Source organism: Aedes albopictus, chromosome 3, assembly GCF_035046485.1.
Source record: "Aedes albopictus strain Foshan chromosome 3, AalbF5, whole genome shotgun sequence".
Classification (NCBI taxonomy): Eukaryota; Metazoa; Arthropoda; class Insecta; order Diptera; family Culicidae; genus Aedes; species Aedes albopictus.
Genome location: NC_085138.1, coordinates 167,977,862 through 167,995,085, shown reverse-complemented (window position 1 = coordinate 167,995,085; position 17,224 = coordinate 167,977,862). Strand labels below are relative to the sequence as shown.

Here is a 17,224-nt window from a genome sequence, read left to right as displayed (position 1 = left end):
ATATTTTGTAATTTTTGTGGTCGTTTTCTCCTGGATAGTTTTTTTTGTAACCCCTGGTATAACTTATAAAAATATTTGAAAGGTGGAGGCGTCATAGCCCCTTCTTGAGCTTTTTGTACTTTCAAATTAATTTGGAATTGGAGTCCAACAATGCCAAGGCAAGGCTTATGAGGAGTCTGTCTTGTCATAGTTGGTTCCTTCAAATATGTTAGACTCAAGCTGTTGAACTTATTGCTTTTCATTCTAAAGTTATAGTTTATGCTGTCAATTGCAAAACTCTTTTAGAATGACTAGAATAAATCATTTCATAGAACCTATTCGAACATTTAATAAGGGCCCGTCCATAAACAACATACTCTTAGGGAGCGTCCACTGTGAAGGGGGAGGAGGGTTCAAGCAAAGTGTGGCGACCCATACAAAAATTTCAGAAGCACCATACAATAAGTGTGACACAAGAGGGAGAGGTGGAGATGTGTTGAAAATGGGCAAATTTTGCGTGACATAATTTATGGGCTTTCCTTATATGGGAAGGCCAAAGTCTACGGTCTACACAAATTAATAAACAATTTTTAACAAAAGTATACGAGGGCGGATGGGGTGTCTTAAATGGACGAAAATAAGTCTACGTAGCTCATAGACAGCGCATAAGCCTTCCTCTGTCTCAAATGATTCAAAACGTTTTTTTATTGTTCTTGGACTGAAAAATGAAAAAAAAAAGCGTCGCAAGCCTGGCTTCAGAAATATTCGCCAACTGTTTTCTTCTTTGAGTAAATCCGGAAAACCCCCGGGAGTTTTCCATGTGATCAAAAAGTTCCAAAATGCCTTGCATTGCACAACTTAGATTCAACTTAGATTCGTAAAGTGACCATCGTTTGTAGAAAGATGGTTTCTACGGTACTTCTCCAAATTAGTACCGGAAGCAGTCCCCAAAAGCAGACCCTAAAATGATAAGAACTGTGTGATTAAAAAATACTTGAAGAATGAAAGGAAAAAAAAAACGACTCAAAACCATTAGTGTTTGTTGATGAAATGGGAGTTAAGGTTCCATGAAACGTCAGAATATAAAGCAAGGATGAATTGATCCTTGGAAGCACCAGCAGTGTTGGCAGAAAAAATGATTTTCAGCAGTTGCGCGAAGATAACAAACTTTGAACATTAATAACTTTTTTCAGAGTCTTTCTATTACCTTACTCTTTTCGGCAAAGTGTATCAGCATCCCCTGGGCTATACTTTAACATCGTTGGTTACATAGTTCCAGACAAATTTGAGCCTCTCACGAGAAAAATGCAAAAAAGTATGTTTTCCCATACTAAATCCCATACAAATTTCAAATGCAATGCGGAATGCGGGGACACAACCAATCGCGTCCAAATTTTGCACAGTTGTTGCGGACCATGGAAGGCATCGAAAAAGCTTTGTTCCAAAAAATCGACCCTGTTGACCCAGTCTAGTGTATATGCTAATACGTACAGTAGACGTTCGATAACTGCAACATGTTTACGTTTCACTTAGCGAATGAAATTCGATAACTGCAACAACTGACAGACGTCAAAGAACTGTCAGTTGCTGCAGAATGCAGTCAATGTGCATACGGAAAACATCGCATTGCAGCAAAAGTGCATGCGAAAAACATCGCATCGCTGTTGACATTTCATTTTGACGGATAGCGGTGCGATAACTGCAAAATTGTTGCACTTAGCGGACTTGCAGTTAAAAAGCATTGCAGTTAAAGCGTTTGCACCGAGCGAACGTCTACTGTACACGTAAATTGTAGTATCGCACGCACACTCATTCATGATGTTGTTCCCTGAAGTCGTTCGCGGCGCTAGTGTGCTTGTAGCTCTCAAAGTATATGGAGCAAGAGGGTAGATGTCTGTCTTGTTATTAGCCGTCTTCGCTTTCTGGTTTAATTATTGCAATGTAGGGCATCTCCAGGAGCGTTACAAAATGTATGGGAGTTACAAAATGCATCTAGAACTGCATCTTGGGCCTCTTCAGCAGGCGTTCTAGATTTATAAATTCGAACAGTTTTGTTCCGAAATTTTGTAACTGACATACAGGTTCGTTCTATTTTCGTTCAAATTTGCAACGCGTTCCAAACGAGTTGCATTTTTTCTGTGTCAGTGTGGTAGTGGCCCTCTTGATGGTCTTACGTCAAACGTGATTGTTTTGCCTTCCGGTGCGCGTGGCTGATTTTTTTTTCGTTTGTGTGGTTGTCGCCGTACTAATTACGTAAACAAAAACAATCTTCTGGATTATGGGGAATGTAATCGTATTCCTCCTCCAGCCGAGACAAAACGCGCGTTCCAACTTCCGCGGAGTGAAATCTGATCGGGTGCAGTGTTTGTGTCGTCGTTTGGTCGATTGACTAGAATAAATTCGAACCGTCGGAGCTATGGCCAGCTTTCATCAAAGCCGTCGTGAACACCGTGGTGGATGCGGAGGACGTAGCAGGAGACAAGACTATTACCATCGCCACAACGGCCACAACCATTTGCAGCATTGAATGACTGCAGCTGCGGCAGCAGCGTAATAGTAGCACCGTCGGAAGTGGAGTACGGGAGTAACCTAAAACAGTAGTTCTGGAAGCCACGTCAAACATTGCATTCGTTACCGTTGGAGTCGTCCGAACAGATCACGGATTCCGTTCCTGTGTTCCTGTGTCCTGTGCCTATCCAGTTCTGTGTTGCTCCGAGTGTCACTCTATTTTGTGAATTGTGTTGGTAGAGTGAATGTCCCATTTTTCGACTGGATCTGGTCAAGATCATTTTCCTGGAACTCGTGCCCTACTGAGAGCTGGAGGAGAAGTCGTGAATTGCTCAGGTATTTGTTAATGTTTATAAAATGTCTGAGTGGTGTTTCATGTGTCTGAGAGTTTATTACAATTATGGATGGGGATTTCTGAAGTTTTTCAAAAATTTTCCGAAATCATTGAATATGTATTACAATTATTTAGGATTTTTTATAATCATTTCTGCAGATGTTCATAGATTTTTGCTTGTCGGATAAAAATTATTACAATTATTTAGGATTTTTTTAGTGCATTCTAGATGGATGAGGATTTCTGAAAATTTCATAGATCTTCACATATCATTTGAATATAGGGGAACCTACGTATTTTCGGCCGAACAAACTTGCCGATAATAAGGTACACCGGGGCAAGTTGAAACGGGTGGGGCAAGATGAAACAGCGGGTTAACATGATGTTTTCTAGTGATGATAAACAGTTTGATCGCCATAACGCATAGTTTTTGATTTAAACAATCTTACGAAGGATAAATTACCAAATTGTATTGAATTCTGTTTCAAAACTTCGTGTTTCATCTTACCCCACCCGTTTCAACTTGCCCCGGTGTACCTTACCCAAAGCGTGACCCAAAGTCAGCCAATTTCGAAGGCTGAGATTATTCTATAATTATTAGGGATACTTGAAATGAACTCCTCGAACAATTATCAAGATACATTTTAGAATTACTGGAGGGCACACTGAGATAGTCCAATTTAAAAGTAAAGACAGTTTTTTTCTTACTAACTCCTAAACAAACATATGAGCTATAGCGAGATGAAAGAAGGGGCACTTGCCCCCTCTTTCACCTCAATCTTTCTCGTGTTTATCAATGTGATTTAAGAAAATGCTTCCTACGCCAATGATCATAGGCGTAGTAAAATGTATAAGGAGGAGGAAGGGGGTAGGTTTTAAAAACATGCCAGTCCTAAAAGGGCTTGTTCACAAATGTCATAACGCTGGAGGGGGTGGGTGGGTGTCCTTCAGACCTTTCAGGACGTGCGCCAACAAGCAACCAAAACTGCACCGCGCTCGCGCTGTGCAAAAAAAACATGGGAAAATTGAGAGTTTTTGAAAATCGGGTTTTCATACATTTTCAACGGGGACTTCGGCTTGGCTAGAGACTTGAAACGACTTGGACTTGGAGACTTGGAAAGTACTGGACCGATTGGCGTGAAAATTTGCATGCATGGGTCTTTTGGGACGGAAAAGGTCTTTAGGGATTCTCAGACATTATTTAAATATATTTCGCGATGCTACTGATTCTTAAATGACTGAGAATATTTTCTTCAGATTTGAGAATGCATCCCAGACAACTGGGAATTTTTTAGAATCTTTACGGATTCTCAGGAATCTTAGAATACATCCCAGATCACGGGGAATTTCTGAGAATCTTTAGAGATTGCCAGGCATTTTTTAAATATATTCCGCAATGCTACTGATTTCTATAAATAATTGAGAATATTTTCTAGAGTTTTTAGAATACATTCCAGATGACTGGAAATTTATGATAATCTTAAGAGATTTTTAAGAATAATTTAAATTTATTCCGCGATGCTACTGATTTCTATAAATGACTGAGAATACTTTCTATGAAGTTTGGAATGCATCCCAGATGACTGGGAATTTAACGATTCTCAGGAATCTTAGAATACATCCCAGATCACTGGGAATTTCTGAGAATCTTTAGAGATTCACAGAAATTATTTAAATATATTCCGCGATGGTACTGATTCCTATAAACGATTGAAAATATTTTCTATAGTTTTTAGAATACATTCATGATTACTGGGAATTTCTGAGAATCTTTAGGGATTCCTAAAAATCTTAGAATACATCCTAATTCACAGGAATTTTCTGAGAATCTTTTGAGATTATTACAAATTATTTATATATATTCCGCGATGCTACTGATTCCTATAAATGACTGAGCATGTTTTCTATAGACTTTAGAATGCATCCCAGATGACTGGGAATTTCTTAGATTCTTTAGGGATTCTCAGGAATCTAAGAATACATCCCAGATTGATTCCACTTCGAATTTCTGAGAATCTTTGGGATTTCCAGGCATTATTTAACCCTCCTTTGGCATTATTAGGGTAATTTTTTACCTAAACCGTACACTACGCCAGCGAGCTTTTCCCAACGTGATGCAAAAGGAAGGTTAAATATATTCCGCGATGCTACTTATTGCTATAAACGATTGAGAATATTTCCTATAGTTTTTAGAATACATTCAAGATCACTGGTAATTTCTGAAAATATTAAGAGATTCTCAGGAATCTAAAAATACATTCCAGATCACCGGGAATTTCTGACAATCTATAGAGATTCACTGAAATTATTTAAATATATTCCGCGAAGGTAATGATTCCTATAAACGATTGAGAATATTTTCTATAGTTTTTAGAATACATTCATGATTACTGGGAATTTCTGAGACTCTTTAGGGATTTTTAGAAATCTTAGAATACATCCTAAATCACAGGAATTTTCCTAGAATCTTGAGGTTCTTGGAAATTATTTATATATATTCCGCGATGCTACTGATTCCTTGACTGATTCCTATAAATGACTAAGCATATTTTCTATAGACTTTAGATTGCATCCGAGATGACTGGGAATTTCTGAGAATCTTTAGGGATTCTCAGGGATCTTAGAATACATCCCGGATCACCGGGAATTTCTGAGAATATTTAGAGATTCACAGAAATTATTTAAATATATTGCGCGATGGTACTGATTGCTACATGACTGAGAATGTTTTCTATAAATTTTGGAATGCATCCCAGATTACTGAGAATTTCTGAGAATCTTTAGGGATTCTCAGGAATCTTAGAATGCATGCCAGATCACTGGGCATTTCGTACATTCTTTAGGGATTCACAGGAATCTAAGAATACATCCAAGATCACTGGGAATTTCTGAGAAGGTTTAGGGATTCTCAGGATTCTTAGAATGCATCCCAGATCACCGAGAATGTCACCGGTGATTCACAGAAATTATTAAGATATATTCCGTGATGGTAGTGTTTCCTATAAATGACTGAGAATGTTTTCCTTGAATTTTGGAATGCATCCCAGATGACTGGGAATTTCTGAGAATATTTAAGGATTCTCTGTAATCTTAGAATACAACCCGGTTTACCGAGAATTTCTGAGAATTTTTAGAAATTCTCAGAAATTATTTAAATATATTCCACGATGCTACTGATTCTTATAAATATATTCCGCGATGCTACTGATTCTAGGGATTCTCAAGAATCTTAGAATACATCCCGGATCATCGGGAATTTCTGAGAATCTTCAGAGATTCGCAGAAATTATTTGAATATATTCCGCGATGGTACTGATTCCTATAAACGATTGAAAATATTTTCTATAGTTTCTAGAATACATTCAAGATGACTGGAAATTTCTGAGAATCTTTAGAGATTATTATTCCGCGATGCTACTAATTCTATGAATGAATGAGAATATTTTCTTTGAATTTTTGAATGCATCCAGATGACTGGGAATTTAACGTTTCTCAGGAATCTCAAAATGCATCCCAGATCACTAGGAATATCTGAGAATCTTTAGAGATTCCCAGGCATTATTTAAATATATTCCGCGTTGCTACTTATTGCTATAAATGATTGAGAATATTTACTATAATTTTTAGAATACATTCATTATCACTGTGTATTTCTGAAAATCTTTAGGATTCTTAGGAATCTTTGTTTTGTCTGTATTAATGAGATTTTTAACCCAAGGCTAGTTCATCTCGGGACGCACGCTTTACTTCCCTTCCGAAGGAAGAACCCACATTTTGTGAGTGTGTCGGGAGTGGGATTCGATCCCAGGTCTGTAACCGTAGGTTCCAAGTTTTTAGACTTTCGGCTCCTCCTCAAATATCCTTCGCCTTTAAACCCCACCTGCCAGTGGGCACCTAATGCCTTGTCCAAATATAAAAACAAAATAAAATCCCAAAACTGACAGCCTCACTGGTGGCGTAATCCTAGCTGTCAAAACTGAGCCAAGTTGTTATTATAATAACACACGTTACTGGGCCGTGTCGTTTATTTGCAGCGGTTTGAGCTACCAGTCTATAAAAAATAGTCTCTATAGAAATTGTCGGCCTAATTAGATCCCTGCGAGGAAGGGTTGCCAACTATTACAAACCGAGTTGTCAAACTTCGTAAAAGTTATCAAACTTCGGATATTCTCTGCGATTTAGCCTTAAACGTTAATCATCAAGGAATTATCAATTTCATTCCGTCCGTGACTATCCCCGATAGTTGAAGTGCGCGTCGGGTAGTTAAAAGTAAAGTGTTTGTTTTAAAAGTATAAGGTGTATATAGTTAATATGTGGTTTTTCTTTATAGATCTTAAAGCTAGTTAAAACTTAAAACTAGTTAAAACTTAGAAGGCTAATAGTACGGTTTTGTGAATTAGTACGATTTGTAGTACGGTTAGTAAGAAAATGTGGTTTAAAAGAAGAAAGGTGAATAATGCGCTTTTGTTAACAGGTTACTTCAATAGAACCATTCAACTAGAGGTTAATTCGCCCTTAACAAAAGGAATTCTCAAGAAAAGGTAGGACTGTGAAAGAATTTGTGAAGTGGTGCAGGAAGAGAGACGGTGACATTTAGGTGTACTAATCCCGGAAATAGGTCCACTTCTGGGCCTTTTCTTTTCTACCTTCGGTGTAAAACCCGGAGGGCTCTATTTCGTGTTCTCGCAGGACCGTCCACGTACATCAGGTCGCTTTACGTTGGTTCGTCGGTCACGACCCACGCTAAGCCGTCGCCATCTTGAAAGCCACGGACAAAAGGAATCCAACAATAGCCTATTCACTGTGACGCCGGGTGGAACAATAGACCGTCCCCGACTACGCCATTTTGGGGATTGGTTGCCCACCTACCCTACTGGAGTCAAGAAGCTCGTCGTAGTGTCCCATCACACCCCGGCGGCCACCTCGAATTGCCGATTGCCCTGCCAACCCCGAAGAAAGTTGACCGCTATCGACCGAGTAAAGGTCATACGGTTGAAGGACCGTTAGAAGCCCCCCACAATACCGGCTGAGGGCCCTCCGATGCATGCATGCCACCGTGAACCACCAAGCTAGCCACCGATCCGCACCACCGCTGTCTACGCCACCACCGTCTGCACCACCGCCGTCCACCGTTCCGATGTAAAAGCGCAAGTACACCTTATTATTAATGTCACCTTTCTCTCATTAGGGTCCCAATATGGGCCGAATAAATGTAGATGTAAGATTGTAAAATTGGTGGTTGATTTCTACTAGAAAACCCCGCATTTAACATATATACGCCCTTTTTGAATATTGGTCGTTTCCCGTGCCCAAAAAGGGGGCTTTCATACCTCGATCTGGGTAGTCCGCTGGTTGAAATACGATTTTACCTTGTTTTGGTTAACTTTGATCGCATAACGTTGTTGGTTTCCTCCCCCTCATACGGATTTGACAGCTGACCACTAAAATCCTGCTCCTGCTAAAGGTGAGTGACCAGTCGTGCTTATGTAACGGTGCTATTAGAAATAAGCGACCCCGTGCTCGAATACTTCCCACCCACTATTTTCCCACTGAGCAGCCGAGGGGCTACAGGTCCTCGGCGTGATTGTCTTTTGTTCTAACCACCACATCAGGTCCGCTCCCTCATTCTTAGGAATCTTAGAATACATCCTAAATCACAGAAATTCTCTGAGAATCTTTTGAGATTCTCAGAAATTATTTAAATATATTCCGCGATGCTACTGATTTCTATAAATGACTAAGCATATTTTCTATAGACTTTAGATTGCATCCGAGATGACCGGAGATGACTGGGAATTACTGATTTTTTTTTGGATTCTCAGGAATTTTAGAATGCATCCCAGATGACTGAGAATTACTGAGAACCTTTAGAGATTCTCAGAAATTTTTCAAATATATTCCGCGATGCCACTGATTCTAGGGGTTCTTAGAAACCTTAGAATACATCCCGAATCACCGGGAATTTATGAGAATCTTTAGGGATTCTCAGAAATTATTTAAATATATTCCGCGATGCTACTGATTCCTATAAAAAATTGAGACTATTTTCTATAGTTTTTAGAATACATTCAAGATGACTGGGAATTTCTGAGAATCTTTAGGGATTCTCAGGAATCTTGGAATGCATCCCAAATCACCGGGAATTTCACCAATGATTTGCAGAAATAATTAAAATATATTCCGCGCTGGTAGTGATTCCTATAAATGACTGAGAATATTTTCTATGAACTTTGGAATGCATCCCAGATGACTGAGAATTTCTGAGAATCTTTAGGGATTCTCAGTAATCTTAGAACACATTCCGGTTTACCGGGAGTTTCTGAGAATCTTTAGAGATTCACAGAAATTATTTGAATATATTCCGCGATGCTACTGATTCCTATAAATGACTAAGCATATTTTCTATAGACTTTAGAATGCATCCCAGATGACTGGGAATTTCTGAGAATCTTTAGGGATTCTCAGGAATCTTAGAATACATGCCAGATCACTGATAATTTCAGAGAAGGTTTAGAGATTCCCAGGTATTATAAACCGCGATGATACTGATTTCTATAAATGATTGAGAATATTTTCTACAATTTTTAGAATACATCCCCGATGACTGGAAATTTTCTTAGAATCTTTTGAAATTTTCAGAAATTATTTAAATATATTCCGCGAAATAACTATTTAAATATACTTTGTGATGCTACGGATTTCTATAAACGATTGAAAATATTTTCTAAAAATTTTGGAATGCATCCCAGATGACTGGGAATTTAACGATTCTCAGGAATCTTAGAATACATCCCAGATCATTTCTCATTTCTGAGAATCTTTAGAGATTCCCAGGCATTATGCAAATATATTCCGCGATGCTACTAATTGCTATAAATGATTGAGAGTATTTTCTATAGTTTTCAAAATACATCCCAGATCACGGGGAATTTCTGAGAAGCTTTAGGGATTCTCATAAATTATTTAACCCTTTATAAGGCAGTGGCAACTATATTGCCACCTTATACACATATTTTTTTCTGTTCGTTTAGAAAATTATTACAACTTCTGTTTTAGCTGATGGACACATTAGGCCTTTGTGAACACTCATGATTTTTTTTGAGCCATAACAAATATGAATGGGCTATTTTAGAACAAAATGTCTCTCCAAAAACATCCATTTTTGAGTGCATGAAAGTTTATAAGCTCGAAATTCTGTTATGATGAGCGAATTGAAAATCGAATGATGGGGAATGAAAGGCCTATGTTCCTTTTACTTGTGGACAAAATTTCAACTTGATTGCTTCATTATTATTAGAAACTCAGCCATTTGAAAAAATGTACTATAATGAATGGGCATGTACTAAAATTGCCATAACGTCCAAAATAATTGACCAATCGAGTTCAAATCCACACAAGTAACTCATGAATATTAGGGCAATAACCTGTCAAAAAATCAGCATGATTGATTAACGCATCACTAAATAACAACATTTTAAACTTTGTTGACAAAAAGTTGAAATTTAGACCAATTTTTTTCATACAAAATCGACCATCGAATTTTTTGAAAATAAAAACGTTTTTGTTCATTACACCACATGTACTTTATATTCCAATGTAGAACGAGTGAATTCCGTGCCTAGTTCTCTCGGCCTTATAAAGGGTTAAATATATTCCGCGATGCTACTGATTCGTTTAAACGATTGACAATATTTTCTATAGTTTTTAGAATACATTCAAGATGACTGGGAATTTCTGAGAATCTTTAGGGACTCTCAGGAATCTTAGAATACATGCCAGATCACTGTGCATTTCTTAGATTCTTTAGGGTTTCTCAGGAATCTAAGAATACATCCAAGATCACTGGGAATTTCTGAGGAGGTTTAGAGATTCCCAGGTATTATATTCCGCGATGATACTGATTTCTAAAAATAATTGAGAATATTTTCTATAGTTTTTAGAATACATCCCCGATGACTGGGAATTTCTGAGAACCTTTAGGGATTCTCAAAAAAATATTTAAATATATTTCGCGATACTACTGATTCCTATAAATGACTGAGCATATTTTCTTTAGATTTTAGAATGCATCCCAGATGACTGGGAATTTCTGATTTTTTTTTGGATTCTCAAGAATTTGCGAATGTATCCCAGATCACTGGGAATTTCTGAGAAACTTTAGAGATTCCCAGGCATAATTTAAATATTTTCCGCGATGCTACTGATTTCTATAAATGATTGAGAATATTTTCTATAGGTTTTAAAATACATTCAAGATCACTGGGAATTTCTGAGAATATTTAGGGATTCTCAGGAATTATTTTAATTTATTTCGCGATGCTACTGATTCTTTAAATGACTGAGAATATTTTCTATGAATTTTGGAATGCATCTCGGATGACTATTCTCAGGAATCTTAGAATGCATCCCAGATCACTGGGAATTCTGAGAATCTTTAGAGATTCCCAGGCATTATTTAAATATATTTCGCGATGCTACTTATTGCTATAAATGATTGAGAATTTTTCCTATAGTTTTTAGAATACATTCAAGATTACTGGGAGTTTCTGAGAATATTTAGGGATTCTCAGGAATCTTAGAATACATCCTAGATCACCGGGAATTTTTGAGAATCTTTAAGGATTCTCTTAAATTATTTAAAAATATTTCGCATTGCTACTGGATCCTATAAACGATTGAGAATATTTTCTATAGTTTTTAGAATACATTCAAGATGACTGGGAATTTTTGAGAATCGTTAGGGATTCTCTGGAATCTTAGAATACATCCCAGATCACGGGGAATTTCTGAGAAGCTTTAGTGATTCTCATAAATTATTTAAATATATTCCGCGATGCTACTGATTCGTTTAAACGATTGACAATATTTTCTATAGTTTTTAGAATACATTCAAGATGACTGGGAATTTCTGATTCGTTTAAACGATTGACAATATTTTCTATAGTTTTTAGAATACATTCAAGATGACTGGGAATTTCTGAGAATCTTTAGGGACTCTCAGGAATCTTAGAATACATGCCAGATCACTGTGCATTTCTTAGATTCTTTAGGGTTTCTCAGGAATCTAAGAATACATCCAAGATCCCTGGGAATTTCTGAGGAGGTTTAGAGATTCCCAGGTATTATATTCCGCGATGATACTGATTTCTAAAAATAATTGAGAATATTTTCTATAGTTTTTAGAATACATCCCCGATGACTGGGAATTTCTGAGAACCTTTAGGGATTCTCAAAAAATATTTAAATATATTTCGCGATACTACTGATTCCTATAAATGACTTAGCATATTTTCTTTAGATTTTAGAATGCATCCCAGATGACTGGGAATTTCTGATTTTTTTTTTGATTCTCAAGAATTTGCGAATGTATCCCAGATCACTGGAAATTTCTGAGAAGCTTTAGAGATTCCCAGGCATTATTTAAATATTTTCCGCGATGCTACTGATTTCTATAAATGATTGAGAATATTTTTATAGGTTTTAAAATACATTCAAGATCACTGGGAATTTCTGAGAATATTTAGGGATTCTCAGGAATTATTTTAATTTATTTCGCGATGTTACTGATTCTTTAAATGACTGAGAATATTTTCTATGAATTTTGGAATGCATCTCGGATGACTATTCTCAGGAATCTTAGAATGCATCCCAGATCACTGGGAATTCTGAGAATCTTTAGAGATTCCCAGGCATTATTTAAATATATTTCGCGATGCTACTTATTGCTATAAATGATTGAGAATTTTTCCTATAGTTTTTAGAATACATTCAAAATTACTGGGAATTTCTGAGAATATTTAGGGATTCGCAGGAATCTTAGAATACATCCTAGATCACCGGGAATTTTTGAGAATCTTTAAGGATTCTCTTAAATTATTTAAATATATTTCGCATTGCTACCGGATCCTATAAACGATTGAGAATATTTTCTATAGTTTTTAGAATACATTCAAGATGACTGGGAATTTTTGAGAATCGTTAGGGATTCTCTGGAATCTTAGAAAACATGCCAGATCACTGGGCATTTCTTAGATTCTTTAGGGATTCTCAGGAATCTAAGAATACATCCAAGATCACTGGGAATTTCTGAGGAGGTTTAGAGATTCCCAGGTATTATATTCCGCGATGATACTGATTTCTATAAATGATTGAGAATATTTTCTATAGTTTTTAGAATACATCCCCGATGACTGGAAATTTCTGATAATCTTTAGGGATTCTCAGAAATTATTTAAATATATTCCGCGATGCTACTGATTCCTATAAATGACTGAGCATATTTTCAGGGATTCTCAGGAATCTTAGAATACATTCCAGATCTTCGGGATTTTCTGAGAATCTTTAGATATTCCTTGAAATTGTTTAAATATATCCCCACATAACGCTCTAATGAGCTTCTGATGAATTTCTTTGAAGAATTTGTAATCAATGGAAAAAAATAACTTTTGGATGACTATCTGGAGGCACTTCTGGAGGAATCCTTAGAAGAACTCCTAGAGGAATCCCTGAAGGAACTAATAACGAATCTTTTCGAGAAACGTTGAAGGACATCCTGGAGGATCTTTGTACGACCTTTTGGAAAAAATAAAGAAGGAACTCCTGCTAAAGTTCCTTACGGAACTCCTGGAAGAGCCTCTGAAAGAATCCCTAAAGGAACTCCTGGAGGAATCCCTGAAGGAACTCTTGAAGGAATCCGTGAAGAAACTCCTGAAGGAATCCCTGAAAAAAACTCTTGGAGGAACTTCTGGAGAAATGCCTGAAGGAACTCCCGGAGAAATCCCTGAAGGTACTCATGGAGGAATCCCTAAAGGAACTCCTGGAGAAATCCCTGAAGGAGCTCCTTGAGGAATCATGGAAGGAGCTTGTGCAAGAATCCCTGAAAGAACTCCGGGAGGAATCCCTAAACTCCTTTAGAAATTCCTGGAAGAACTTCTGGAGGAATCCCTGAAGGAACTCCTGGAGGAATACCTGAAGGAGCTCCTTGATGAATCATTGAAGGAACTCCTGGAAGAAACCTTGTAGGAAATTCTGGAATAATCCCTGAATGAACTCCTGATGGATATTCTAAAGGAATCCCTGAAGGAACTTCAGGAGGAATCCCTTAAGGAACTCCGGGAGGTATCCCTGAATTCCTTGAGAAATTCCGGGAGGAATTCTTGAACTCCTTGAGAAAACCCTGAAGGAACTCCGGAAGGAATCCCTGAAGGAACTCATTGAGTAATCATTGAAGGAATTCCGGGAGGAATCCTTGTAGAAAATTCTGGAATAATATCTGAAGGAACTTCTTGCAGAATCACTGAAGGAACTGTTAGAGCAATCCCTGAAGGAACTCCTGGAGGAATTCCTGAAAAAACTCCTGGTGAAATTCCTGAAGGAAATCTTTGAGGAATTATTGGAGGAAATCCGGGAGGAATCGTTGTAGAAAGTGCTGGAATAATTTCTGACGGAACTTCTTGTGGAATCACTGAAGGAACTATTGGAGCAATCCCTGAAGGAACTCCTAGAGGAATTCCTGAAGGAACTCCTGGAGGAATCCCTGATGGAACTCCTTGAGGGATTCCTGAAGGAAGTCTTTAAGGAATCATTGGAGGAACTCCGGGAGGAATCCTTGTAGAAAATTCTGGAATAATCTCTGAAGGAACATCTTGCGGAATCACTGAAGGAACTACTGGAGCAATCCTTGAAGGAACTCGTGGATGAATTCCTGAAGGAACTCCTGGAGGAATTCCTGAAGGAACTCCTGGAGGAATCCCTGAAAGAAAACCTTGTAGAATAACTGAAGGAACTACTTGAGGAATCCCTGATCCCGAAGGAGCTTCTGATGGAATTTTCTATTGTACAAATCAATGAAAAAAAAACTTTCGGGTGCATATTTGGAAGAAATTCTGGAGGAATCTTTGGAAGAGTTTCTAGAGAAATACCTGAAGGAACTTAGAACGAATCTCTTGAAGAAACATTAAAGGAGATCCTGGAGGAATCTTTGTAGGAATTTTTGGAAAATCTTAGAAGGAACTCCTGGAAAAATCTTCGATGGAACTCCTGGAGGGGTTTCTGAAGGAATCCTTAGAGGAACTTCTGGAGGAATCCCTGAAGAAACTCCTGGAAGAATTCTTGAAGGAACCCTGGGAGGAATCTCTGAAGGAATCCCTGAAAGAACGCTTGGAGGAATCCCTGAAGAAGCTCCTTTTGGAATCATTGAAGGAACTCCTGAAGGAATCCCTGAAGGAACTCTTTGAGAAATACCTGAAGGAACTCTTAGAGGAATCCTTGTAGAAAATTCTGGAATAATCCCTGAAGGAACTTCTGGAGGAATCCCTGAACTCCTTGAGAAATCCTCGAAGGAACTCCGGAATGAATTCTTGAACTCCTTGAGATATCCCTGAAGGAACTCCTAGAGGAATCTCTGAAGGAACTCCATGTGGGAACACTGAAGGAAGTACTGGAAAAATCCCTGATCCCCCGGATCATCCCCCGGATGACTTGGAATTTCTGAGAATCTTTAGGAATTCTGAGGATTGTTAGAATACTTTCCAAATCACTGGGAATTTCAGAGAATCTTTTGAAATTCTCAGAAATTGTTTAAATATATCCGCACATAATTCTCGAAGAAGCTTCTGATAGAATTCTCTAAAAATATTGTAGAAATCAATGGAAAAAAAAAAATATTTGGGTGAATCTCTTGAGGAACTTCTGGAGGAATCTTTGGAAGAGTTCCTAGAGAAATCCCTGAAGGAACTTAGAACGAATCTCTTAAGGAAGCATTGAAAGAAACCCTGGAGGAATCTTTGTAGGAACTTTTGGAAGAATCTAAAAAGGAACTCCTGGAAAAATCCCCGATGGAACTCCTGAAGGAGCCTCTGAAGGAATCCCTAATGGAACTCCTGGAGGAATCCCTGATGGAACTTCTGTGGGAATCTCTAAAAAAACTTCTCTAGGAATCCTTGAAAGAACTCCTGGAGGAATTCCTGATTCGGAACTCAAGAGTTTAAGTCTGTTTTTTTTTAATTTGTCTGAAAATTTCATACAATTTTGGCTGGGGATTTCAGAAGTATTTCATAGATTTTCAAAAACATAAGTCATATTTAGAAATGTTTTGTTATCAATTCTGAAGATGTTCATAGATTTTCGACTTTAAGGCGTCGAGTACACTGGCGGAATCCGTAAGGACTAGGATGGGCTGATCGGCCGGGGTGGAAACAGCCACGAGGATAGCCATAGCTTCTGCGGAGAAGATCGAGCACTCTGGTCGTAGACTCCTACTAATGTCTAGCCTGTCTAGCTGAGTTATACGACTCAATTTCAGGCAATTCGGCCCACAAAAACCCCCATGACGAAGAGAACAAACCTGCCGATAATACGCTTCGCCACTCTATGTTGAATTTATATTTTCAGCACTGTCTTGAGCACTGTCGATTTTCGACGGAGTCGGAACAAACGAAATTAGATGAAACTGATGCAATATTTTCTTGAATTCGATTGTAACCTCATAAGGTTAACGCAACCATCGTATCGTATCCGTATATCACACATAAAGGTTCATGTCCAAAGAAGTCAATAATATTTCCATTACGAAAAGATCCTTCGCTTTACCTACTAACTTGTTTCTTTGCTTCACAGTATCTGAACCAGTTTCTCCAGTACCTCCGTGCGGCCGACCAATAGGACAAAAAGCCGCCAAACATAAATTGAGGATGGATGAGGTCGAACGGAGTAAAATTACTGTTTTAGAAGAAATGGCTCAGGCAACATAGGAAAGGAACGAAATAATGCGACAAGCTAATCGCATCAAAATAGTGACGACGAGCTTGAACGATCTGGATGAGATTTCAACAAAAATACTCAAACTGAAAAAGAAAAAAATCCTAGACGAACTGCTATGTGAATCCGAAGTACGTGATTCGGCGCCCGGGCCATCAAATCCGGTATCCGATGCAATGATTGAGCTGGCTACTACTACTGGTGAACAACCATTAACAAGAGCCGCGCATGTTAAGTTGGAGGTGAAATCGATGGGCGAAGACTGTGGATCTTTTGATCCGGAATCACTCATTGTATCAGATTATGATAGTGATTAGTGGACGCATTGTTATGTTTGATTTATCTCAGTAATATCTCCATTTAAGCAATCTACCTTTTCTTTATCCCATTGAATTATTCTAGGTCTACATCTTGCTAGTTTCCTTCAATTTTAATCAATATTCAAACTTGTAAATTTAGATCGATCAATATGATAAGGACCACAATGTCGATAGAATAATGTCATGCAGCAGCGTTGTTCAAATTTTTTAAATGTTTTTTTATAAACATAGGCATCAAATGCTTTCGTGATTGCTTTAAATAAAATACGTTCAGAAATGGATAGCTGTTTACTTTTCTTATCTTATTGTGACAATATACTCTATA

General features: G+C 37.8%; 2 long non-coding RNA genes across 2 annotated transcripts; both read left to right on the top strand.

Moving 5' to 3' along the window:
* The first annotated feature begins 1,942 nt into the window (after positions 1 to 1,942).
* On the top strand, positions 1,943 to 17,180 carry LOC134291191 (uncharacterized). Its single transcript, XR_009998960.1, has 2 exons — positions 1,943 to 2,823; positions 16,439 to 17,180. It is a non-coding gene; the product is annotated as an uncharacterized LOC134291191 (long non-coding RNA).
* LOC109419948 (uncharacterized) lies at positions 6,634 to 8,385 on the top strand. Its single transcript, XR_009998862.1, has 4 exons — positions 6,634 to 7,090; positions 7,152 to 7,237; positions 7,296 to 7,362; positions 7,440 to 8,385. It is a non-coding gene; the product is annotated as an uncharacterized LOC109419948 (long non-coding RNA).
* Positions 17,181 to 17,224: the final 44 nt, after the last annotated feature.